Here is a 24714-nt window from a genome sequence, read left to right as displayed (position 1 = left end):
TGCCTAAGAAAATTAAATGTATTCCAAAACAAGGATGTTTTCAAATGCAAAATATATTCATACAGCTCACAACAGACCTCAATTAAATTTTCTGGTATTCAACTTAAAAAGATGAATTAAAACCCAAAGGTAGCATTCACAATAAGAGAATGTCTCTGGTTAACCTGCTCAAATACCGAGTATCTAAAATGTGCTCATCTGTTTGGTGAATTTCAACACTATATCTGAATTAGGTGATTATGTTGAGAAAAACTGTGATTGCTACATTTTCAAGCTAAGAAACATGTTGGGATATGGATTAGAACAGGGTGGCTATGGAATAAAAAGATGTAAAAGGTAGGAAATTAGAGGGTATTAAGCAATTGAAACTCATCTGAGTAAAAGCAAGAGCAGTTTTGGTGCAGTGTGAATCATTAAGCCAGCACTGAATGTCTCTGGTTACTATAGGAACTTGGGTAATGGAAAATGAAAACAGCTGGATTTATGACTCCCATAAATGTGTTAAACAGCTGTCTACTCACTGTCAATGAAGACTTTTGAAATTGGTAAATGGTGTGACTTTTGCATGGAAGTACGTAGATAGGGAAATGATATATTGTTAAAAACTTAAAAATTTAAAGATTATCAATGAAGTATTTTGAATTATTTTGCTTTGGTCATTCTTTTTAATTTGGTCTTCTCTAAAACTAACTTGTAAATTTATCGTCAGCTACACACAGTGCAACTGTCTCAAATAATTGCAAGAGGTAATTATTATGTTTGTCGTATATGTATTTTGTAACTTAGATCCACCAACAATTTTAGTTTCATATTAAAAGTAGAATCATATCATTTATCTTTCATGCCAGATGCTTTAAAATGTAAACATTATTTTAATATATAGTTCCACTATATTTCATATCAAGTATGTATCTGCACCAATGTATATCAGAGAAATATTTTCCTGGTACTTTTATGATACAAAGCACATATAACATATTGTCCTCGGCACTTTCAAGTGCGCAGTCCAGTGACTTTAGATCATTCATATTATTGTCTAATCAGTATCACTATTAATCTTTGGGATTTTTTTATTTTTAATAAATAAAACTCCTTACCCATTAAACAACAACTTGTTATTCTTTCCAGACCCTGACTAATATTCTATTTTCTGTCTATAATTTTTATGGTGCTATGTACCTCATGGAAGTGGAATTATACTGTTTGTCTTTTCTTTTAATTGTCTTACTTCAGTTAGTAAAAATGTCCTAAGGGTTCATGTGTAACATATTCTCTTTTTAAAAACAGAATATTATAATTTATGTACTTGCAACAACCTTTTCTAGCCATTTACTGTGGCTTCTTTCATATTTAGCTCAGTGAGTGATGCTATTTGTTATGAACAAGCATGTAGAGATACTACTTTGAGACTGTTTTTAATACTATTTAGTATATCTTCAAATGGTCTGGAGCAATAGCACAGTGGGTAGGGCCTTTGCCTTGCACGCGGCCGACCCAGGTTCGATTTCTCCATTCCTCTCGGAGAGCCCAAGCTACTGAGAGTATCTCGTCCACATGGCAGAGCCTGGCAAGCTACCCGTGACGTATTCGACATGCCAAAAACAGTAACAAAAGTCTCACAATGGAGACGTTACTGGTGCCCGCTCAAGCAACAGGATGATAGTGACAGTTATACAGTAATATGTTCAAATATAAAATCACTGGATGTGAAAATGAATTTTTAAATATTGGAGAAATTAGTGCATTATATTTTATAGTGGTGATACTTTTTTTACATTCCCACCAAAGGTGCCAAATTCTTCATATCCATCCTACCACTTATATTCTGTCTTGTTTTTGAAAGTCATTTTTTGTCTTCTTCTTTGAAAGTCATTTTAATAAATGTGAGGTATGTACCTGGATAACTTTCACGATGTAAGAGAAGCTTCTAAAAATTTTCTTGGGCCAAAAAGCATGAAAAACTGTCAAGGTAAGTCAAGAAATAATGTCGTTTTATTTAAAAGCTGAGGGAGCACCAGGGATTTAGCACAATGAGCTTCAGAAGCCCTGGGCTCTAGTACTCCAGGTGTCCCATCCCCTCCAACACACACACACACACACACACACTTCAACATAAAAAGGCTTATACACAAATAGATCCTTTAATTTCCCAGGACAGATCAGTTGTTTTTTTCATTGTGCTCCCATGGAATTTGGAAAGCACTTCTACTTAGCAATTTGACACAGTATTCTGAGGATCCTTCACATAAATTTTCTTGAACCTAAATTTCCTATTAGGTTCATAATGTACACAAAATCAAGATGCATCTTTATGCCCTGAATATCAGGTGTAAACAATATACTTAAATTGCATTTAATAAATGGTTTTATAGTAAGTTTATGCTGAGGCAAAGGTAAGCAATGGAAGAAATAAAAATCCAAGAAAAAGAACAAAACAGAGATGGAGATCTGATCACACAAATTAATCTGTAAAACTAGCTTGCATAGAAATTTTACATGAATATCCACCTTATAGAAGAGGTATATAGTATACAAATGATAAATATTACTAGCCTAAATATATCAAACAGGATTTGATATATATTACTTTTTCTGAAATAAATAATTTTGCCCTCTCCTTTAAATACGATATACCAAGATTAAAAAATAAAAGAAATTTTAAACTGAGTTTAAATTTGTTTTGTACTATATTAAATAGTATTTGTTTCATTTCTATAAATATTTCTTCCCAGTCCTAAAATTATTCTGCTCTATTGATTACAATAGTTCCCACTTTACTCCCTACAAATGCACACTCCTTTGTGATGTTTACCACACAGAAATATCACAGCAGATTCTGAGTAATCATGACAGTAGAAATAAGTGAATGAAACATGCAACACTAATCTGTGTTCCCAAGAGGTACAGTCTCAGGCATCCTGATAAAAACCACTCAGATCTTTCAAGTCTCTTTTACTGTTTTGCAGAGGCAAACAATTTTATTTTTAAATTTTTTTAATAAAAAAATAAAATGCTTTAAAATGAGACTCAAAGAATATGCATGAACAAACAAGTCCTTGTATTGCTAGTTTTACAGACTTTAGCTATCTGTATCAAACAAATCACCATTGTGAGTAAAATATAAGAAAGCCCTCTTCCAAAGTCCTGCATTATCATTATTACTGTAAGTAGAGATCTGGTTTCCTTGTACAAATCTGAAGACAGAGTTATCAGCCCCCTAAATGTATTCAGATTGCATGTGGGTCTTTAGTCTACTATTACAAATATTTTGGGTTTTGGCTTTTGGCTTGGCTACGCTCAGCATTTACTCCTCGCTCTGTGCTAAGGGATCACTTCTGGTTAGGGCAGTGGGGTTATGCAGCACAGAGGATCAAATCTGGGCCAGCTGAGTGCAAATCATGCATATTATTTGCCCAAACATATGTTTTTATAAGCATACTGGCATCAATAACATAATTTCCAATCTCCCTTTCACTCCTAAAATTTTTTATTACATTTCCTTACTGCTTTATTATTCATTTCTCTATGCTATACTGTAATGGTATGTTGTTTTGATAAAAAGTTGTTCTGAAATACATATTACTTACAGAATACTTAGAAAATATTTAAATAACAAACGAAGAAAACTAAAATCATTCCAAAGGATGCCAACACTCAGAGATATACTAATTACATATTCAAGACATTTTTTTACCAATTTCATTATGAAGTACATCATTTAGATACAATACCAGGACATAGTCTCGGACATTGACCAGAATATGAGAACCATATTTTACCTCATAGCCCCATATTTCTGGCCACAAATAAATAATTCAAGAAACAATATTGGCCAAACTCAAGTTTGTACACATCTTAAAGATATGAATTAAGACCAAGGGACCTGATTATGATAATTCTAGCTGTCACTGATATTTTCATGCTATATGAAAAGATAAAGAGAGGAGAAAAATAACATCCCTAAAACCAGAAACCAAGACACACCACATAGACCTTTATAGGCAGAGAGAATAGGACATAAACTCCTATAAGACTCCTTAGTGCAGATCCCATAGATATAGTAATAATTTAGTCCCTGAATCTGTAAAAATGCTCATTGTATCTTCAAAATAATACCCTAGACCCTTTAGTAGATAAGTTTTGTAGACTTCTATATTTTCTACTGTATTATATACACAACCAAAGTAATGCATAGTAACTCCCTTTTATTTTTTTACTAAAATGTAACATAGCACTTTCTTTTGTGGCCAGCTTCTTTAGTAAAATTTTGAGTTATTTATATAACTTTACATTAGTCTATATTTTTATAACTGCATAAAAACCAATTTTCACTGTTGAAACTCAACTTTCTCTTTATTAATCTTTCCAGATTGCCCTTTCTGTGGCAAACAAACCCCTTATACAATCAGTCTTTACAAAGAAAATCCTCCACTGCTAAACTTTCCAGAAGGAGGGAGGCTGTATAAAATTCAGACTGTTTCTCACTGCCATATCCAAAATATTAGCCCTTCATTCTTGTTTAAAACAAAATGGCAAAGTAACAAGAAGACGCGTTAGAGCTAGACTATCCCACCATATCCTGTTTAAATCAGCTCTATAACCACATAAACAATTACATAACCATTCTAGGACTTGTTTCCAGCTACAAAATCAGGAAATAGTAATTTACATTTTTCACTAGGCTGTAAAGGATTAAGTAAGTGAACATATATGAAACAGTTAAAATACCATTTGTTATATTCTAATTTTAATAATGAATATGAAATTTGAAAATTTATTCAACTCTGAAATTTACTCAAATCTTACAGACAACGTTCTCATTTACTGAGTTTAAGCTCATTAGATTCTTTTTAACTTTATTTCTGTTTTCTTTCTTTGTTTAGGTGGGAGTAAGGGTTGGGGATACACTCACTGTGAGAAACTGAAACCAAGTTAGACTTCAAGCAAGGTAAGTGCCTTAATCCCTATTCTGTCTCCCCAGGCACTTTAAGCTTTCTTTTCTGCCTTGCATTTACTGTTCATGTATCACTGTATCATGTCGTCCTGTTGCTCATCAATTTGCTTGAGCGGGGAGCAGTAACATCTCCATTCGTCCCTGTCATGCTCAAGGTCAGGGGAATGAGGCCCATTATTGTTACTGTTTCTGGCAAATCAAATACGCCACTGGTAGCTTCTTGGTTCTGCCATGTGTGATTATGCATCGCTCTCTTCCAGGACCTTTAACTTATAGTCTCTGGATCTTGGCCGTTGGTGAGATTACCTGGCACTGACAGCAGTGTGACTGCCAAGCTACTGGAAAACGGGGGTACTGGGTGGAGGAGGCCCAATCTCTAACCAAGCAGGCTTGGAGAACTTAGCCACGGGTCCCTCATCCCTAGGTTCTTCTGTCAGTTCCTTCATGTGTGAGGCTCCAGAACCCAGCCACAGCCATGCTCAAGGCCACTCTCCACATGTTCAGATGAAGCTCACACATTTACTGTTCACTTGTATCACTTGTAGTCCCATTGATCTTCAATTTGCTCAAGCAGGCGCCAGTAATGTCTCCATTTGTCCCTGTCACAAGCTAGTGCAGACCGATGATATCTGCTTGCTCCAGAAACAGGAAGAGACTCAAATCATTCATTCAGGGATTTGACAAAAAAATTTGACCATCTAGTTGGTGGGCGGCCACAAGGTCTTCTGACATCCCGTGGAATCCAGTCAGTAACAGCTCTAGTCCAGCGGCCATCTCTGAATCACATTACATGTCCGGCCCATCAGACTTTTGATGCTTTGGCAAACAAGACAGATCCCTGATTTTTGAATGTCGACGGAGGTCAGAACTCCGGATTACTTCTCTCACTTGAGTGATACATGATATTCCTAGCACAGCTCTTTTGATTCTTCTTTGGGATACCCTAATAGCATTCTCATCCTGTTTGCATAGGGCCCAGGTCTCTAAGCCATATGTTAGTGCAGGAAGAATGGTGAAATCGAAAAGGTGTGCCTGGAGTCAGAGGTTCTTTGTTCTCTTAACCATTTCTTCGATGCTTTTGAATGCATTCTACACTGCTCTCTTCCTCCTGCACAGTTCTGGCACCAAGTCCTTCCTCATATTGATTTCTCGACCCAGGTACACATAGCTACTGCATTCGGAGATGCTCATTTCATTGAGAGCAAATGGAGCTTCAGAGACCAGTTCGTTTTTCATGAACATCATCTTGTTGAGATTCAGCTGCAATCTGACCTTTCCACACTCGTGGTCAAAGTCGGCCAGCATTTGTGCCACTTGGTTAATGTTTGGTGTTATAGAAAAATGTCATCAGCAAAGTGGAGGTGGTGTAGTTGTCGACCATCTATCTTCACTCCCGTTCCTTCCCATTCCAGTCGTTGCATGATGTTCTCAAGGGCGGCACTGAAGAGTTTCAGTGAAATGGTATCACCCTGCCACACCCCTCTCTTTACATCAATGATCACTTCCTTGTAGAATGGTGAGATCCTGGTGGTGAATCCACAATACGGCTCATGGAGGATTTTGATATACTGAGTTTGAACACCCTGTTTGGCCAGGGCTTCCATGACTGCCTCAGTTTCAACACAATCAAAGGCCTTCTTTAAGTTGATGAACGTTAGACAGAGTGCCATCTTGAACTCTCGTGAAACTTCAGTGTGTTTGGTCACTGTGTGGATATGGTCTATCATGCTGAATCCCCTTCGGAACCTGGATTGCTCACATGGTTTTCCTTTGTCTAGTGTTCTGCCTATTCTATTCAGGATGACATGAGTGAACAACTTGTAGACAACAGACAGCAGGCAGATTGGGCGATAGTTGCCAAAGTCATGGATGTCTCCCTTCTTGTACAACAGAACAGTTCTACTGGTTTTCCACTGAAATAGAACCTCGCATTAAGGCAGGTAGTGTGTGAAGAGTCGGGCCAGTGTATTGATGAGTACTGGCAGCAGATTCTTCAGGTGTTCGGGTCTGACCTTGTCCGGACCAGGTGCTGTATGCATCTTTACCAACAAAATGGCGCGTTAGATTTCAGAAGGGAGAATGTTGGGAACAACGTATCCATCCTGCGGAATTTGGTATGTGGGCAGGTGGACATGGCTGTCAAAGAGATCCGAGTAGAAGTCATGAATAATCCTCTCCATTGTCCTTCTGGAAGATGTGATAGATCCATCAGGATGTCAGAGGACAGTCATCTTGGTCTTGTAGTTGGCGAAGGACAGGCGAACATTGCGAATACTCTTTCCGGGCTTCTGCTGCACTGGCCAACACTGCTGCTCTTCTTTCTTTGAGATCTTCCTTTATCACATCTCTGCACAGCTTTGTGAGCTCAGATGTTAGCTTGTGGTTGCCTGAGGCTCCCGCCAAACCACGTTGATGAATGAGCTCGAGAGTTTCCAAAGACAGGCATCTGTTTGTGGCTTTCTCACTCTCGGCATTCTTCGCACAGACATGGAGGTGCTAAACCAGTCGATCGTATTCTTAGTCAATGTTGTCAAGGACGGCATCTTCCCACATTGCTGCAGTAGTGTTATTTACTGTTATTGCTATAAAATTTAATTTCCATAAAATCTCAGTTATCATTAATATAACTCAAGTTTAACTCCCAATAATCTAATTTTCAACCAATATTTATTATACTAGTAGGAAAAGATGATTTTATGAAACTTCCAAACTCATCTCATATCTTCAAAGCTGCTTTTATCCCAGTTGTGTTCATTTTGGTTTGTCTCAGTTTCCTCCTCTCAAGGTTAATATTAAGGATCCTACAATCACCCAAAACTATTAGCTTTCAGACATTATCAACAATTCAGATCACATCTTCTCTCAAACAAGTCATTTCTTATTTAATAAAAAAATAGTCAAGAGCACCACAATTAACCAGCAATTATCAGAATAATTGCTGATTATTTGCAGTAAGAACTATCCTTGCTTATACCCTTAACGATTCTTGCATTTTATTTTATTTCTTTAGATAAGTAAATTGTTATCCTCCTTAAAATCAAATCCTCAACCTTTCTAAATTTTGTCCTTCTCACTCTTCAGAATTTGTCTCCCTTTTTCATCATTTAGAATTTTAACCCAACTTTTTTCTTGACTTCTATCATTCCCCTTATTTGTAAACAAGATCAAGCTTTATAAAAAAATAAAAGTCTGTGAGCCTTTCATCTCTATATAGTACAGATTATTTTCCAAAAACTTATTCAACATTCTCAACAAAAATATGCACATTATATTTCTAATTTCTCACCTCCCTTTGATTAAATCATTATTGCAATCACTCAATAAAATTTATCAACTATTTCTAAATGCCTAGCATGAACCTATTTAATCACTCAGGAACTCTTATGTAAGCAATTAACATTTCTCATTCTTGAGAAACCATTATTAATAGCATTGTAAGCCACAGAATCTCAATAAAAAATAATTCATAAACTGTTTCTGAAACTATAGATCACCTATTATCTCCATTTATTTCTATGCACAACCAGAATTTGAGTTTATTTGGCTGGTTTGGGGTGTTCTCCTTCCTTTTCTTATGAAATAAAATTGCAGAGGATGGAGTTAAACAGGAAAGGAAATGCTATTCAAGACTACTGCTTAGAGGGAAAACAAAAGATAGGAATATTTCTAAGTGCTGACATGGAAAGAGAGAAAAGTCCTAGAGGACATTCCGAAGCAAACTGTCCCATGCTAGTGACCCGTCTGCATTTGCTAATTAGTACTAGCAAATAGAGTAATAAGGTTCCTAGTGTCCCACCACATTGTCTGGAAGAAAGAGTTGTTCTCTTTCTTCGTGATTGCATTCCAAAGGGATGGCTTCCAATTTCTTGGGGAAAACGTCCCTAGATTGTACAATTGACAAGAGACTGGAGAACTATAGCACTGTCCTCCCGCTGTTCATAGATTTGCTCGAGCCGGCACCAATAACGTCTCCATTGTGAGACTTCTTGTTACTGTTTTTGGCATATTCAATACGCCAGGGGTAGCTTGCCAAGCTCTGCTGTGCGAACAGGATACTCTCAGTAGCTTCCTGGGCTCTCCGAAAGGGATGGAGGGGAGAAGAACTACATCTTGAAAAACAGAATGAACTTTTCAATTTTATGTTTTATAAAGAGAAGAAAGAATAATCAGGAATCTGCAGTCTAGAATAAAACTGTCTAAGGTTCAGTAAAATCAAAGGTTTAGAAAACTGTCAGAGGTTTAGTAAAATCTAAGGTCTTACTCATTGGTTATTCTCTACTATGTCTCCCATTTTTCATTCATTCTTCTTTCATCATACCTGGAAGTGCTCAGGATTTACACCCAGCAGTGCTTGGGGAAACTGTATGTGAACAGGAATCAGTCACGTGCAAGGCAAGTACATAACTCTTATAACCTAACTCAGAGCCCAGTTCTATCAATCATATATTAAATGAAGGGGTTCTTGACAAAATTATTCTATTAACCACTTCTCATTTAACACAATACATCATCCTGGAATACCTTGACCATCTCATGGTTCCTGTTACCTTTTAAATTCTTTATTTTTAATTCTTTCACTAATCCCAAATCAAGAATTTTATCTCTTAAAATTATCTCAAACTCATTCACTCCTGTTGATTACCACGAAACCTTTTTGTGTTATGAAACAATTTTTTAAGGCAGTACCTTCCTATGAGTCTCCCTTCACACAGATGTTAAATATCTAAGTACGGTGTAATATATGACTCTGTTGCTTAAAGCCCTTTAGATGCTCATCAGCATCCGTAAAATCAACTTTCTTGGACAGCACAGAGGGCTCCATCATCTCAGTTTATTTCTAGTCACATCTCATTGATTTTTCCTGCATACATACCATGCTGTCTCTTATGTTCAATTCTTGGTTCATGTATTCATCTTCTGATTTTAATTTTTATTCTCTCAAGAAACCAAACCCATTTTAGTCTTTATAACCAGCTTAATATTCCTCTTCCCATAACTCTTTCATTCCTTATAATTGGGTAAAGTGCCTTCTATAGTAGTCTACAGGCAACAGTCTGCACTGATCCATAATTATCTGTTTTTGTCTTTCCCACTACACATTAAGTCCTAAAAAAGCACTTCCTTTTTTTCATTTTTATATATCTAATGAAAAGCACAGTTCCTAAAACATGGAGGTATATGTATTTATTTAATGAATAAACAAGTGAATAGGAGGTATTTGCAAATGTAAATACAGGTGACTTAAGTTAGCTTTTTATGCTTTTAAATATTTAAAATCAGATCATAAAGAAAAATACTTCTATAACTGTGATATATATTTATTAATAAAAAGCATGAAATTATATTAAATTTGTATAAATTTTATCTCACTTCTTGGACATTTTAAAAGCACTTTATTTGCATTTTAGTTTAGTTTTGGGGTCTGTGCTCAAGGGACACAGATTCTATTTTCAGGAATCTCTTCTGGCAGAACTCAGGGGGCCATGTGGGTCCCTAGAATCACACCCAGGTTGGCCAATACAAGGCAAACATCTTTGCCTGCTGTAATAGCTCTGTGGCCCCAAGTGATTTAATCATACATTGTAAAATATTTCTCTTGGTAGAGCCATGCATGAACATACTCTAGAGTCAGATTCAGTTAACCTGATAGTAGGCTTCAGGCAAGCAAAGTTATTATAACACCCTGGACCATTCATCCATAAGCCACAGATGAAGGACAAAAAAATCTCACTATAAATTTTATATTCTATTTAGGCAAAGTGAAGGATGCCTCTAAAATATTCTAGCAAACCTAATATTCAACTCACTATTTTCACCTCACTCATTTATACCATTTATTATGCTAATTAACAATCCATTAATTATGCCAATAAAAACTCATTACTAATGTGCTAATTAGCTACTCTTTGGTGGTAGGGATAAAGAAAGCCAAAGCTCTTGTAATAGGACCTCTAGAGTGTGGTCTTGCTAATTAGATGCTAGTTGACCACCCTTGGAGTGCGAATACTATATTAGAGCAACTAACTGTACCTTTGGTGGAGATTAAAGATAACTAAGGCACATTTATTTCACATTGTTAACACTGAAGTATTGCAAAGGAAATTAGAAATAGCAAAACACCCATTGTCTAAAATGAGTGTAAACTTGATCATGAATATAATAACTCCCAAATTCTGCTTAAGCTTGACCACACACAAAAAGAATTGTAGTCCTAGAGTTATTTTCTTAGCAAATTTGTATGCTCTTTATAAGTGTGTTATCTACAATCAGTATTCAAGAAAAAAGAAACAAAAATATTTGATATTCCTGTTCAAGTATTTAGCACTGTGTAGGAAAGGAAACTGCTTTCTCCTTATGACTTTATTATGTTATCAGTTTATGACCTGAGGTATAAAGATAAATTTTACCAAAGCACTGCCTTTATTAACAAGACAGAAAAATAAATAAGAACTTTCAATAGTCCAAGATACAATGCTTTATTCTTTAATATCAGCATATTAATCTTTACCTCTGCAATGATGATGTAAAGCATGTAGCAATATTGTTGGTTAGTCTTGAATAAGACATATTAGCAATGTTAAACTCAAGAAAGATGTACTGCACTGGCATCTGAAACCCGCAGTATTAATATAGTTCTCAAAGCTGTAGGATAAAGATATAATTTTCTTGGGGAAGTCAAAACATCATAGATCATCATATGGTGCAGCTTATTGAAATACACTTTGATATATTTTCCTTTCATTTATCTTAGATCTGAATACTACCCAATTTCCCATCTCAAATATGATTTTCTCTATTGTGTGCTTGAAATACTATAGGTTACAAGGAAAGACTCCTGAATGTTAAATGCGACATTTTGCTTTATTAATATAAAGGTTAAGAATGATAAAAATGGATTTGAGAATAAGATAAAATGCTGATATGCTGAAGTAATTTTAATTCATATGTCAACAAAAAACAGTAATACACATACATATAAAATACTTTCACATTTTTATTGGCTGAAATTTATCACCCAACAAATGCCTGGTACCTCTTTTCCCATATTCTCCTCGGATGACCTTACTTCTATTATCCGTGTTCACTGGTTTGTCTTTATACTTTGTTTAGGCTGTTCATCAAATTCATATCCTTATATTGCACACATTACATGTGAATGTGGAGTTCTCCCAGGATCATTTCCTGAAAAGACTCTATCCTCCCCATATATTCTTAGACTCTATGTCATAATTTGAGTATTTATGAGTTTATTTCTGGGCATTATAAATATATTTTATAACCTCTTCTTTTACATCATAGGTATCATGTTTATAAATTGTCTCATCTTATTGTTAAATAATAAAATTAATCAAAATAACTGATGTTTCTTTTCAAATTAATGAAGTGCCACTTTGCTATTTGGATTCCAGATGCTCTGGAATAAAACATCTATATGCTCTGTAAATTCATCAACTTGCCAATAAAGTTTTTCCATTATATTGCTGGTTTTAGAAGAAATGACCATTCTGGGTGTATGCCAAGTATCACTGTACCACTGTCATCCCGTTGATCAACAATTTGCTCGTGCAGGCCCAGTAACATCTCCAATCACCCTAGCCCTGAATTTTAGCAGTCTCTTTTTACTTGTCCTTCCTAATGGTGCCACATTAGAGGCTCTTCAGGGTCAACAGAATGAGACCCATCATTGTTACTGTATTTGGCATATGAATACGCCACGGGGAGCTTGCATGTGCAGGCAGTAAACTCTCGGTAGCTTGCCAGGTTCTCCAAGAGGGAGAACTAGGCTATCAGATGTCATGTGGCCACAGAGCTTCCAGAAGCTTGGTTTTATAGTCTCTGGATGTTGGCCATTGATGAGATTACACAGCATTGGGAGCAGTTTCTGGATGTGACTGCCTAGCTACTGGAAAATGGAGAATCTGGGGGAAGAGGCCCAGTCCTAATCTGAGCAGCCTTGGAGATGTCGGACCTAGGTCCCACATACCTGGGTTCCTCTGCTGGTTTCTTCATGTGTGAAGCTCGTCGAACGTGTGGAGAGTGTGGCCTTGAGCATGGCTGTGGCTGGGTTCTGTAGGTCTTCAACTGCTGGGCCTTTGCTCAGCGCGGGGAAGGAAACTCTACCCACTCTCTCCAAGGGGCTCTGGTGGAGACAGCCAGGTGTTTGGACTAGCCTCACTCATGCCAAGTATATCAAAATAAAAATTGTTTCTGCTCAATTCAATGAAAAATTGAAAAAATTACAATTATATTTGGTTAGGAAAAAATGGCTTAGACTTATTACAGCTATTAGAATTTCTGCTCTTAGAACGCAAAAGGGAATGCCCTGCCACAGAGGCAGGGTGGGGTGAAGGGGACAGGATGGGAGTGGGGGAGGGATGCTGGGACCATTGGTGGTGGAAAATGGGCACTGGTGGAGGGATGGGTACTGATCATTGTATGACTGAAATGTACGCATGAAAATTTGTAAGCCTGTAACTTTACCCCACAGTGATTCACTAATGAAAAAAAAATCCTGCTCTTAGCAAAAAATGTTCTGTCGTTCGACATTGCGACATTTTCTAGTTATCTATGGATAACTCAATGAGACTCATAAAGAGAAACTTTTCCTGAGTTATCCCTTTCCAACATAAGACATGAGTGAAAATCTTCCCATTTCTTATTCCATTGAGGTGTGCTATGCCTATTTTGTTTTTCCTATCAAAAATTCTTTCAGGAGAGCAAGTGAACAAATGGAAACTATACTGTAGTTTGAATTTGTATGTCCTCTCAAAATTCATGAGGTCCCAATGCCCCAAAGTGATAGTAATAGGAAGACTTCAGAGAAAGATATTTTAAATAACTTTATAAATGAGGTACTACAGAGCTCCCTGGCCCCCTTCTACCATGTGATGATTCAGTGAAAAGCTGACAACTAGAAAGTGAGACTAACTGCATACTTAATCTGCCAGCACCTTGACCTTGGACTTCTCATCTATCAGAAATAATACTTTTCTGTTGTTTATAAGTCACTCAGTCCATGGCATTTTGTTATTTCAGCCCAAGCCAACTGAGAGCCTATTAATATAAGATAATGGCTTTGTAGGGAATCCCCTAAGAAGCATATTTAAATATTAATACATTCACTATTCAACAAATATTCATTGAGTGCCTACAATGCTCTAAATATTTTATGCCATTGGGTATACCATGGTGAAAAATAACTATCATCCTAGCTCTTAGGATGTTTACATTCTAGCAAGAACAGACATAATAAGCAACAGGCAAAAGTACAGTCGTATAATCAAAGGCAATTAGTGTTATGGGAAATGTGGAAGAAAAGAAAACAGAGTGAAAGGATCACTACTGCAGGTAGTGGGTGAGAGGTGAACGAATACAACCAATGAGAAGGGAGCACCTTGACCAAAGACAACAGGGAGATCAGGGACAAGATATTGAAAGAGATGAAGCACATCCATGGTTGAGAGAGAAACCATTTGTCTATCAGGCAGGTATAGGCTTGTTATACTCAAAGAATAGCACTGACAATCTGGCTGACAAAAGTCAGGAGAACAGGAAGACAGCAGATAAGAAAAAGGATATGTATAGAGGAGGGAGAGGGCAAAAAGCAAATTATCTAGGGTTTTGTTAATGAAAATCTTATGAGCTTGACCTGTTGTGAGTTTGATCTGTCACCCTTGACCTGTTGTGGTGAAACATTGTAGGAATCTCAGTGCCAATGGTAGTTTTCTCTACTCATTCAATAATTTTGGGATGGCAAATAAGAATCAACCACTTTGCAAATTCAAAAATAGACCATTTGGAGAGCATATAACTTAGCAGGAATACAAAGCGAATTGTTGCAACATAATAGTGAAAAGTTCTATAAGTGGATATTTGAAAGTCAAGCTAAAAATATAGAAGAAATAGCTCAACATTGAGTTTAGTGGCTAAGACAGGAAGTTGATAGCCAGGCGAGAGTAGGGAACACTTGAGGCGAGCTGAGAAGAAATGTAGGTTACTTCCTTTCTATAGAGGAAGAGCATTACAGGCAAAACAAGCAGACAGAAATCAGGGTGTATGATAAAAGCATTTTCTGAGTACTACAAATATATCAGCAGTTTCACCAAAAAAAGAGAAGGCACTGTCTTCTAAGTATTGAATTAGAAAGAGCTGTATAGCCCTCACAGTCCCTGTCTTAATAGGAATGGGTCCTCATTGGAATGAATGGCAGAATGAGTTGCCCATTTATTCACCGCAGTTGGGACCATAATCTCCCAGTGTCACTTATGGACTCTGGAAATTACAAAAGCATTTCTACAATGAAAAAAAAAGCTATGAAAAATACAACAAAACAAGTCCCTTCAGATCCTACAATCACCAAATGGGGCAATTCATGAGTTTGGCAGAAGCAGCTGCATCACAACCTCCTCCTCAAAGTAGTGTTATTGACATAACTTTTAATTCTAAAAACAATCCTGCTGCACAAGTATTATCTGCTTCCATCTAATAAAATATCAGGAGGAGTAAGCTTTTGAATTACCACAGCAATTTGTTTCTTTGTTTTAGGTGATATATGACCTTTCAGTAATGGGTCAGTTTTAGAATTCATCAGAAATATTAACCTTCAGAGCCTAGTCCAGAATGGGAGCTGTTAAGATATAGTCCCTGGAAATGTCAGCAGAGTAGATATAGTCTGAGAAGAAAGACACTAGCAAAGAAACCCTCAGGAATAAATAAACCGAAGACCTATGTGAACTGTGATGTCTAAAATTCAATTAGAGGCAGTTTCTTTAAAATTACAGTAATTCTTTTCCTTCACACCTCTATTATAATCCAGTAAAAAGAAAAGAGTAGCATCCATTTATAGGGTAAAACTATAGGGTGAAAGCAAAGTTGATAGAGAAGGTAAAAACAGCAATTAGGCTTTTAAGAATAGAGAAAGAAGAATTTCATCATCCATGTCCAAGTATATGTCACCCTTTACCTAAACTACTGACAACAACTCTCCATAATTTGACACTCATTCTTTCTTTGGATCAATAATCAATTCATCATCATCTTAAAATATTGACCATCTCAGCAGGGACAGAACTAAAAAATAAACAAAGCCAATAAAATGTTAACCATCACTTTACTCAAATCACTTGGACAAAATTTTCTTATGTTTTTCCGGAGAACTTGAACCAAAACATGACTCCCCTTGGCCTCCGCTGCTAGCTCCATTTTGGCACCATCTGCCTGTTCAATCACATCTCATACCTCTTTTAAGACATGCTGATCCTTCTGAACTTTGAACAGGAGGCTGAGGGTCTGACACCCATACTCTTGAGGGTCTGGTCCTCTTTCTTTCTTCCAAGGGCAAATTCCCTTCTTCAGTTCAGCATCAACTCTCTTTTGAAGTAGTTCCACCTTAAATTCTGCCTATAAGTACAGTTCTTCCTGCTTCTACCTCTCACCCTATCTTTGGGGCATAACAAATATGAGAATTTGTTTAACAAACACATATATGTAAATGTATACATATGCACATATATATAGCCATCTTCCTCACCCACTAAACTATAACATTTCTGAGAACAATTATTAATAACCATAACAGAACTATTCTTTCCTGTTGTGGTCTAGAGCTTAGCAAAAAACTTGGTGCATAATACATGACATAAATCACAACAAAACTTATCCATTGCAAAACAACACTCAAGCTTTAATCTTACATTTCTTTTTCCAATTTTAGGCTATAGCCAGAAGATAAAAATAATCATAAACCAAAATGACGTTTGCTCTGAAAAACTCACTCTAATGTAATACTCAATATTCTCCTTTAGGTATTATTTAGACTTGTAATGCAAAACCTGTTTAATTTAAAATTGCTGTCCATATTCCCTAGTCAGTTTTAAAATGATTTTATGGGAATATGCAACATTGTGTTATGGAGGATACAATGTTGTGTCAATGCTTTCAGGTTTCATCACTGGCTGGAATTTTTGCCTTTGGAATTGCTGTTGGTAAATTAGACCTCACAGCTTCCTGTGCTAAAGTCAGAAGTTGATAGATCTCAACTAATCAATATCTGCCTTCCCTATATTTCTGGTGGTGTTAGGATTCTGCAGTACTTTGACTTTTCTCAACTCTGGGTGCCCAGGAGGTCTCTCCGATCTGTCACCATTTAAACTCACTACCAGACCCTGTTTTCCTCTCTCCATGTCCCTTACTTATTCTGTAGACAAAGCAGAATCCACGGCAGACAGAATCCAGCACACTCAATAGAGCACCTGAACTATAGTTCATCCTTAAGAACTAGAGAAAAGACTTTAGGAAACCATTTCTCTCCTTGAAATGTTTCCATGATGCAAAATACTTTTAGATTGCAGATGCTAAGATGAACTCCTTCTTTCTTTTTAGGCACCTGCTGACATTTTAATCTTTTGGAGGCAGGTGAAGGCTTTAGTAGACTACTAGATTAGTGCACAAACATTGAAATTTATTTGGGGAGAAGGGAGAGATGCATTGAAAACTGTCAAGAAACAGAATTTGTTTGACTAATCAAAAGAAGTATAAATTATGAAAGAATGCATTATGTGGGGCTGGAGGGATAGCGTGATGGCACAGTTGGTACGGCATTTGCCTTGCCATGCGGCTGACCCAGGTTTGATTTTCAGCATCCCTTATAGTCCCCGAGCACTGACTGCCAGGAATGATTTCTGAGTTCAGAGCAAGGATTACCCTGTGCATTACTGGGTGTGACCCAGAAAACGGAAAAAAAAGAATGCATTATATAACAAAAAGCTGTATTTTACATTACTGATTTCCACTTACAAGTGACCAAGGACAAAAAGTCTGACATAATAGAAAAATATTATTACTTTTAATGACTTGATGGATTTTCCTCTCACAATTATGGCGGCACACTTTACTTCCTTTATCTGATTTAGTTTCCTAGAAAACTATCTGGCTTTTTTCTTAGGCAAGAAATCAGAGATGTTCATTCAACAATCTATCTTTTCTACTGCCTTGCTCACTTTATAATAACAAGTGGAAATAGATTTCCCCATAGCTTATGTTCCTTTTCCAAAGATTGTAGAACTTTACACTCAGATATCATTCCTGCTTGTTCCCACTTCAAAAGAGAGAAGTGACGATTCTTGTGTATGAAAGAATGAGAAAAATAGTAAATTGAAACATTAGAATTCACACTGAAAAATAAGATTTTCTGGTTTACTTTATTAAAAGCTCATGATACTTTAGAAAATATGATAAATACTATACAGTTCAAATTTACTGAAAGTTGTGCCGGGCAAACCACTTAGCATTTTACTGAATGATTAAAAAATGAGGAAGGACCTAAAGAACATGGAAGGCCCAGATGTTGCATATTTTAGCATTTTATATAAGGGACAACAATTTAGAGACTGCAATCTACAAACAAGGATAAACATAAATGAAGATAGCTGGCATCTGAAGTACATTTATAACTAAATAAGGAACAATCTTTAGTTTTCCATTCAATTGTGATGGTTTAAAATATGGGCTTTAAATTCCAAAGATAACAATAGGCAGTAAAAGGCAATGAACCCTAAGGGGAAAAAGAAAAAAGCAGGATGATGTTCTACCAGGAATCAGGTTGTAGGACAAAATATGAGGAAGCAGAACGCAAGAAATGTCACGCAAAGCAATAAATTTAAGATTGAGAACATGAGATTTCAGTAACCAAGATAATTAGAAATTGTTATTCTGTGATACAGAAGAGCTCTAATAGTCTTTCACAAAATACTGGTCTGCTTGTGTATGTAAACTACCCACAATCATTGAAATAACCATGAAAAAAGTAGGAGGTAGAATTTACACAAGTCTATTCATTCATGTCCTCACCAAGAGATACCTTGTAATGCAAAGAGTATTAGATAAGTTCTGTGCATCTTATATCATCAGGATGCTAAATTCACCTCAGATTAAAGGTTCCTGTAGACTCATCATAACACTTTTAATAAAAGCTTCAAATGATCGAACTGATTTCAAATAAACACAAACCAATTTCGGAATAATGTTCAACACAACGTACAGGGATAAAACGGAATGCAATAATCAAAAAATATAGAACTAATAAGAATACTAACTCAATTAAAAGAAAAAACTGTGATGAGTATCCTAATGACATAGTAGAGTTTAGGTGCTTGTCTTGCATATAGCTGACTCGAACTATTCCCAACACTACATCGTATCTTCCAAATACCATTAAGGGTGACTTCTGAGCAAAAAATCTAGAGTAAGCTCTGCTATGAGGAATGGTACAAAAAGCAAATGGAAAAATACTATTAGGTATGGAGAGAAAACGGGACGCATAACTGATGACTAAGAGAAACATCAAGCAACAAAATAGGACACAAGACACTGAAATAAAACAGATGGTAGAATTAGCACCAAGAAGGTATAGAAATGTGAACATGTTAAAAATGGTGACCTAAAACATCTAAAAATAAAGTTACTGAAAATAATTCTACATGCAACCAGCAAACAAATACCTACCCAGAATCTGAATTATTATAAAGTTCCTGAAGATAAAACAAAAATACATATTTGAATAGCTCCCAAAATATTCAAGTATGACTTAAAATATGACATATAAAATCTAACAAACCTGAAAAACTTAAATCTATCATATTTATTGCAGCACTGATTATAATTATTAACATGTGGAAGCAGTGGAAGTGTCATCAATAAATATTTAGATTAAAAAGATGTGGATTATTACAAAAGAATATAACTATGATATAAAAGAAAATTTGCCATTGAAGCAAAATTAAAGGAGTTCAAGGGAACTGCAAAATTAAATATATTAGTAGAAAAAAGACAAGGATTGGATGATTTCACATACAGATATAATATAAGGATATGAATTGATAAATAAAAAAATTAAACCAGTGAATTCTGATAATAGAAGTAAATTGTTAGAGACCAAGAGATGATTGAGGGATTGACTATAAATGAGCACAGAGATGAATATAGGATGAGAGAAATGTCCTATATAATTTCAGTAGAAAACTGTGTACTTCTAATAAAACCCATTGAAAATTGTTAATTTCATTAAATTAAAGTTATAGTTCAATAAAGCTAATTTTTAAAAGTTTTGTCCTGATCAAAGACCAAAATTCAATTAGAACTTTGGCTCAGTTAAATCTACAAACCAAGGCGCAAGTTGTAATTGAGGTCTAGGATAAGAATATTAGAGATGAAAGTATTATTTTGTAAGTGAGAAAACTAAGGTCCAAAGAGGTCAATTAACCTCATTTATGTGAAGGTTGAACACGCATCCTAATTTCTGTAGACAAATATGTCCTATTCCTATTAATTTGTTAGCATCATTATTAATATAACTACTTATTACTTTTAAATATAAAATTATGCACAATGAATTTCATTGTAATTCTACCTGTATCATTTGCCAAGTAACAAAGTCTCAAAACTCTTTCTCACTGAATCACATTGCCATAGGACTGATAAAGAAGGGACATACCAATAGCTAAACATATTCTAAATATACACATATTTGGGCTGGAGAGAAAAATCCCTGCATACAATTAATCTTGATTTGAATCCCCAATATCATATATGGTTCCCTGAGTATTGATTCTGAGTAGAGCCTGAGTAGAGCCAGGAGAAAGTCTGAGCACCACTAGGTATGTCTCTATCTACTATTTTTTTAAAATCCATATTTATATTTCATTTTACATATATTGATGTTTACATGTACAACTTATACATAGGGATTTAGAGTTTGAACCTCTCCCCCAGAATTCAGTGGATACAGATGTAACATATACAGCAAGGAATAACACAATGATCTCTGAGCATCTTATCTGCCTATAAAGATTGACCTGGTCTAAGATTATACATGTCTCTGACTTGTCTTTTGTAAAAGTTAAATTTCCTCTGTTAATTTTAAATACATGAATTACGTGACCCTGTCTTTGAAAAATCCCACCCCAGAAGATATAAAGTCCTGGTCTTCAGATTTAATGCAATTAGTTAGAATAGGGTGATATTGTGAGATATTAGAGATTAAAATTTGATAATTTTCCATGGAGGGTATCATGCTAAATGAAATGAGTCAGAAAGAGAGGGACAGACATAGAGGGACTGCACCCATTTGTGGAGTGTGGGGTAGCATCACGAGGCTGACACCCAAGGACGGTAGATAAAATGGCCAGGGGGATTGCCCCATAGCTGGAAGACTGCTTCATGAGCGGAGGGGAGAAGGCAGATGGAATAGAGAAGGGATCACTAAGAAAATGATGGCTGGAGGAATTATTTGGGTGGGAGATGCATGCCAAAAGTAGATAATGGACCAAACATGATGACTTCTCAGTGTCTGTGTTGCAAGCTATAATGCCCAAAAGTAGAGAGAGAGTATGGGGAATATTGTCTGCCTTAGAGGCAGGGGGAGGGTTGGAAAGGGGGGATATACCTGGGATACTGGTGGTGGGGAATGTGCACTGGTGGAGGGATGGGCGTTTGATCATTGTGAGATTGTAACCCAAACATGAAAGCTTGTAACTATCTCACGGTGATTCAATAAAATTTAAAAAAAAATTTTAAAAATTGATAATTTTGAGTGGATGGATATGATTTCATTTCACTGAGGGAAATAAAATATATATAACTTTGTATATTAATGCTATAGGGCTGGAGCGATAGCACAGTGGGTAGGGTATTTGCCTTGTATGTGGCCGACCTGGGTTTAATTTCTCTGTCCCTCTCAGAGAGCTGGCAAGCTACCGAGAGTATCCCGCCTGCACAGCAGAGCCTGGAAATCTACCCATGCTGTATTCGATATGCAAAAAACAGTAACAACAAGTTTCACAATGGAGATGTTACTGGTGCCCACTTGAGCAAATCAATGAGCAATGGGATAACAGTGAAATAGTGATACAGTGATTCTAAGATACTCCATTTGTGGTAATTTGGTAAAGTCACTTTTAGAAACTATTACACATGATGTAAAACATTTATTCTCAAACACCAGGATTGCAGATTTCTACAAAAAGTTTGCTTTCATTTCTTGATTCTGGTCAGTTGAATTTTAGTATGTTTTATTATCTACCTATACATAATTACATTAGATCCTATCTCATATACCAAATATAGAAATTTACAGAGCTAAATCATGGCCTAAATTACTAATCCCTCCACTAAGCATCCCATTGACAGATAACCTATGCAACAATCAAAGAGATTCTGCAATTTATACTCTGGATGTGTGAACATGAATTTCTATTTGGTTTGCTGTAACAGAATGCCATATACTGGGTGACTTAGAAATAATGAACATCTATTTCTCACAACACTAGAATGTGGAAATTCCATTATTGTGACACAGCAGAAATATTCTTTGACGGAAAAAGCGGGTAGAGTGCTCTCTCTGGCAACAATCCCATTCATGAAGGTTCTCCACTCACTTAGAGCCCCGCCTACTAATACCTATGGGAGGTATTAGTAAAAATTATTCATGGGAAAGTTGGGATTCAACACATGAGTAATGGAGAAGAATCTACAAACACTTAGTTCATATTGGGGAACCAGTTAGAAGCAGGGAGATATTGACAGAATTTGAAATGTTGAGTTCATCTGCCCCTAAACCTTTGCATACCTGTCCTTTAGGACGCCTTTAAAAGTTCAATCTGGTGGTTTCTTATGCACTTTTCCAGCACCACATGGTAAGAAATACAGTCAAACAGCGTAAAATATTTTCTATATGAAAAAGAAATCCATTGACCCAGCACTACCACTTGTCACTTGAAATATTAAAATATTTCCTCAAAAGTCCAGACATCCAAAATTGGACCATTGGCAATGATCAAAATTATATGAGGTCTACTTTAAGGGTAATATAACAGAAAGAGAGTCTCTTGCCTGCACGCCTGGCTGTCTTCCCTGGGGCCCCGAGAAGGGGATGGGCTCGAGCGTCCCTCCCCGCCACGAGCAGAGCTCCCAGCAGCCGAATACCACCTGAACCTAGCCACAGCCATGCTCAAGGCCCCTCTCCATACGTTCGGACGAGCCTCACGCATGAAGATACCGGCAGAGGAACCCAGGTGTGTATGATCCCATCAAAGGCCAACATCAATGACTGAAAAGCAAGCTCCCAGAAGCAGGCCACCTCTTTGAGGCCTCCAGATATCTTATAACCTACTTCTCCCTCTGGGAGAAACTAGCAAGCTACTGAGAGTTTCCTGCCCACATGGGACAGCCTCATAAGCTTCCCATGGTGTATTCATATGCGAAAGCCAGTAACAAGCTGTATCTCATTCCCCTGACCCTGAAAGAGCCTCTAATGCTGCATTGTTGGGAAGGCCAAGTGGAGAGAGGATTCTAAAATCTCAGGGATAGGACAAATGGAGAGGTTACTGAGCCTGCTCGAGAAATCGACAATCAGCAGGATTTTGTGATTCGTGATCCATGATCACAGAAAGTGGTTCTCAGTTAAGATAGTCCTATCTCCTAATATATCAGAATCATTAATGTGGCTTCAACAACATTCAGCTTTCCCCAGCTATATGAATATCAATACTAAAGTGAGAAGCTTTATTAGAATAGTTCAAAATCTTCAAGTATAGAGGAGTTTGTAAAACAAAGAAAGATAAATTACCTCTGTAGAATTTTATTTGCCATGTTCATTTATTGAATTTGAAAAAAATTAAGAACATATACATATTTAGAAACAATGTTTTCACATATATTATGTATATTATAATCCCATTACTTATTATTTATGGTGATAAAAAAACTCGTGTAAAATTTACCATATAATTAATGGTCAAAGGTTAGAATTGAACTTTCAGTAGTAAATTTAATGTAATACTACTTCATATCAATAAGAAATACACATGATATTTTTGAATAATGCATACTGGATACTTAGAAGTCATTGAAGTCATTAACTTACATGTAATAATTTATAAGTTACTATATATGTTATAATTGCCAACAAAAAATTTTAAAACTCTAAGTAGTTTAGCCCTTTTATAAGCCCTTAATTTTATGGCACTAAATCTTTACATTGTTGGGCGCTGGGCGGAGGGCGGGGCCAGGAGAGCACTCCCAGAAAGCCACGCGTGTGCCCGGCCGCTTCCTCTCCGCCACCTTGGGCTCGTGCAGAGACCGGGGCTGAGCGGCAGAAAGGGCCGGAAGTCTGTGGTCCCAATTTCGCCAGCTACAAGCACGACCTCAGGAACCAGAGGGAGCACAGGGCTCTTCTCAAGATCGAAGGCGTCTATGCCCGCCATGAAACCGAGTTCTACCTGGGCAAGAGGTGTGCGTACATCTACAAGGCGAAGAACAACACAGTGACTCCTGGCGGCAAACCTAACAAAACCAGAGTGATCTGGGGAAAGGTGACCGCGCCCATGGAAACAGGGGCATGGTTTGAGCTAAGTTCCGAAGTAACCTTCCTGCCAAGGCAATTGGTCACAGAACCCGTGTGATGCTGCACCCCTTAAGGATATAAACTTACTGAAAAGTAAATAAATAAAGTCTAGATAAATTTTACTTTACTTTCCAGTGTTGTGTAAAGATGGATATCACCATTGTTCATTTCCAGAACTTTTTCAACAGTGTACCAATTAAACATTGACTCTTCCCCTGCTCCAAGTATGATACCATTATTATTATGAAAGTCTGAAAATAATGAATTTTGACAGACTTTCACGAAATATTTGTTCAATAATTATTTAAGCCTTACCCCATTAAATGTCTACTCAAATAGCACTATAGCACTATTGTCCTGT

At 36.5% G+C, this 24714-nt stretch overlaps 1 pseudogene; it reads left to right on the top strand.

Moving 5' to 3' along the window:
* Nucleotides 1–1890: 1890 nt before the first annotated feature.
* LOC101553041 (60S ribosomal protein L35a-like) lies at nucleotides 1891–24434 on the top strand (annotated as a pseudogene).
* The last annotated feature ends 280 nt before the right edge of the window (nucleotides 24435–24714 follow it).

This window comes from Sorex araneus, chromosome 3 (assembly GCF_027595985.1).
Source record: "Sorex araneus isolate mSorAra2 chromosome 3, mSorAra2.pri, whole genome shotgun sequence".
In the NCBI taxonomy this organism is placed as follows: domain Eukaryota; kingdom Metazoa; phylum Chordata; class Mammalia; order Eulipotyphla; family Soricidae; genus Sorex; species Sorex araneus.
Note: the sequence above shows the minus strand (reverse complement) of the source record. Positions and strands in the feature narration are given on the sequence as shown.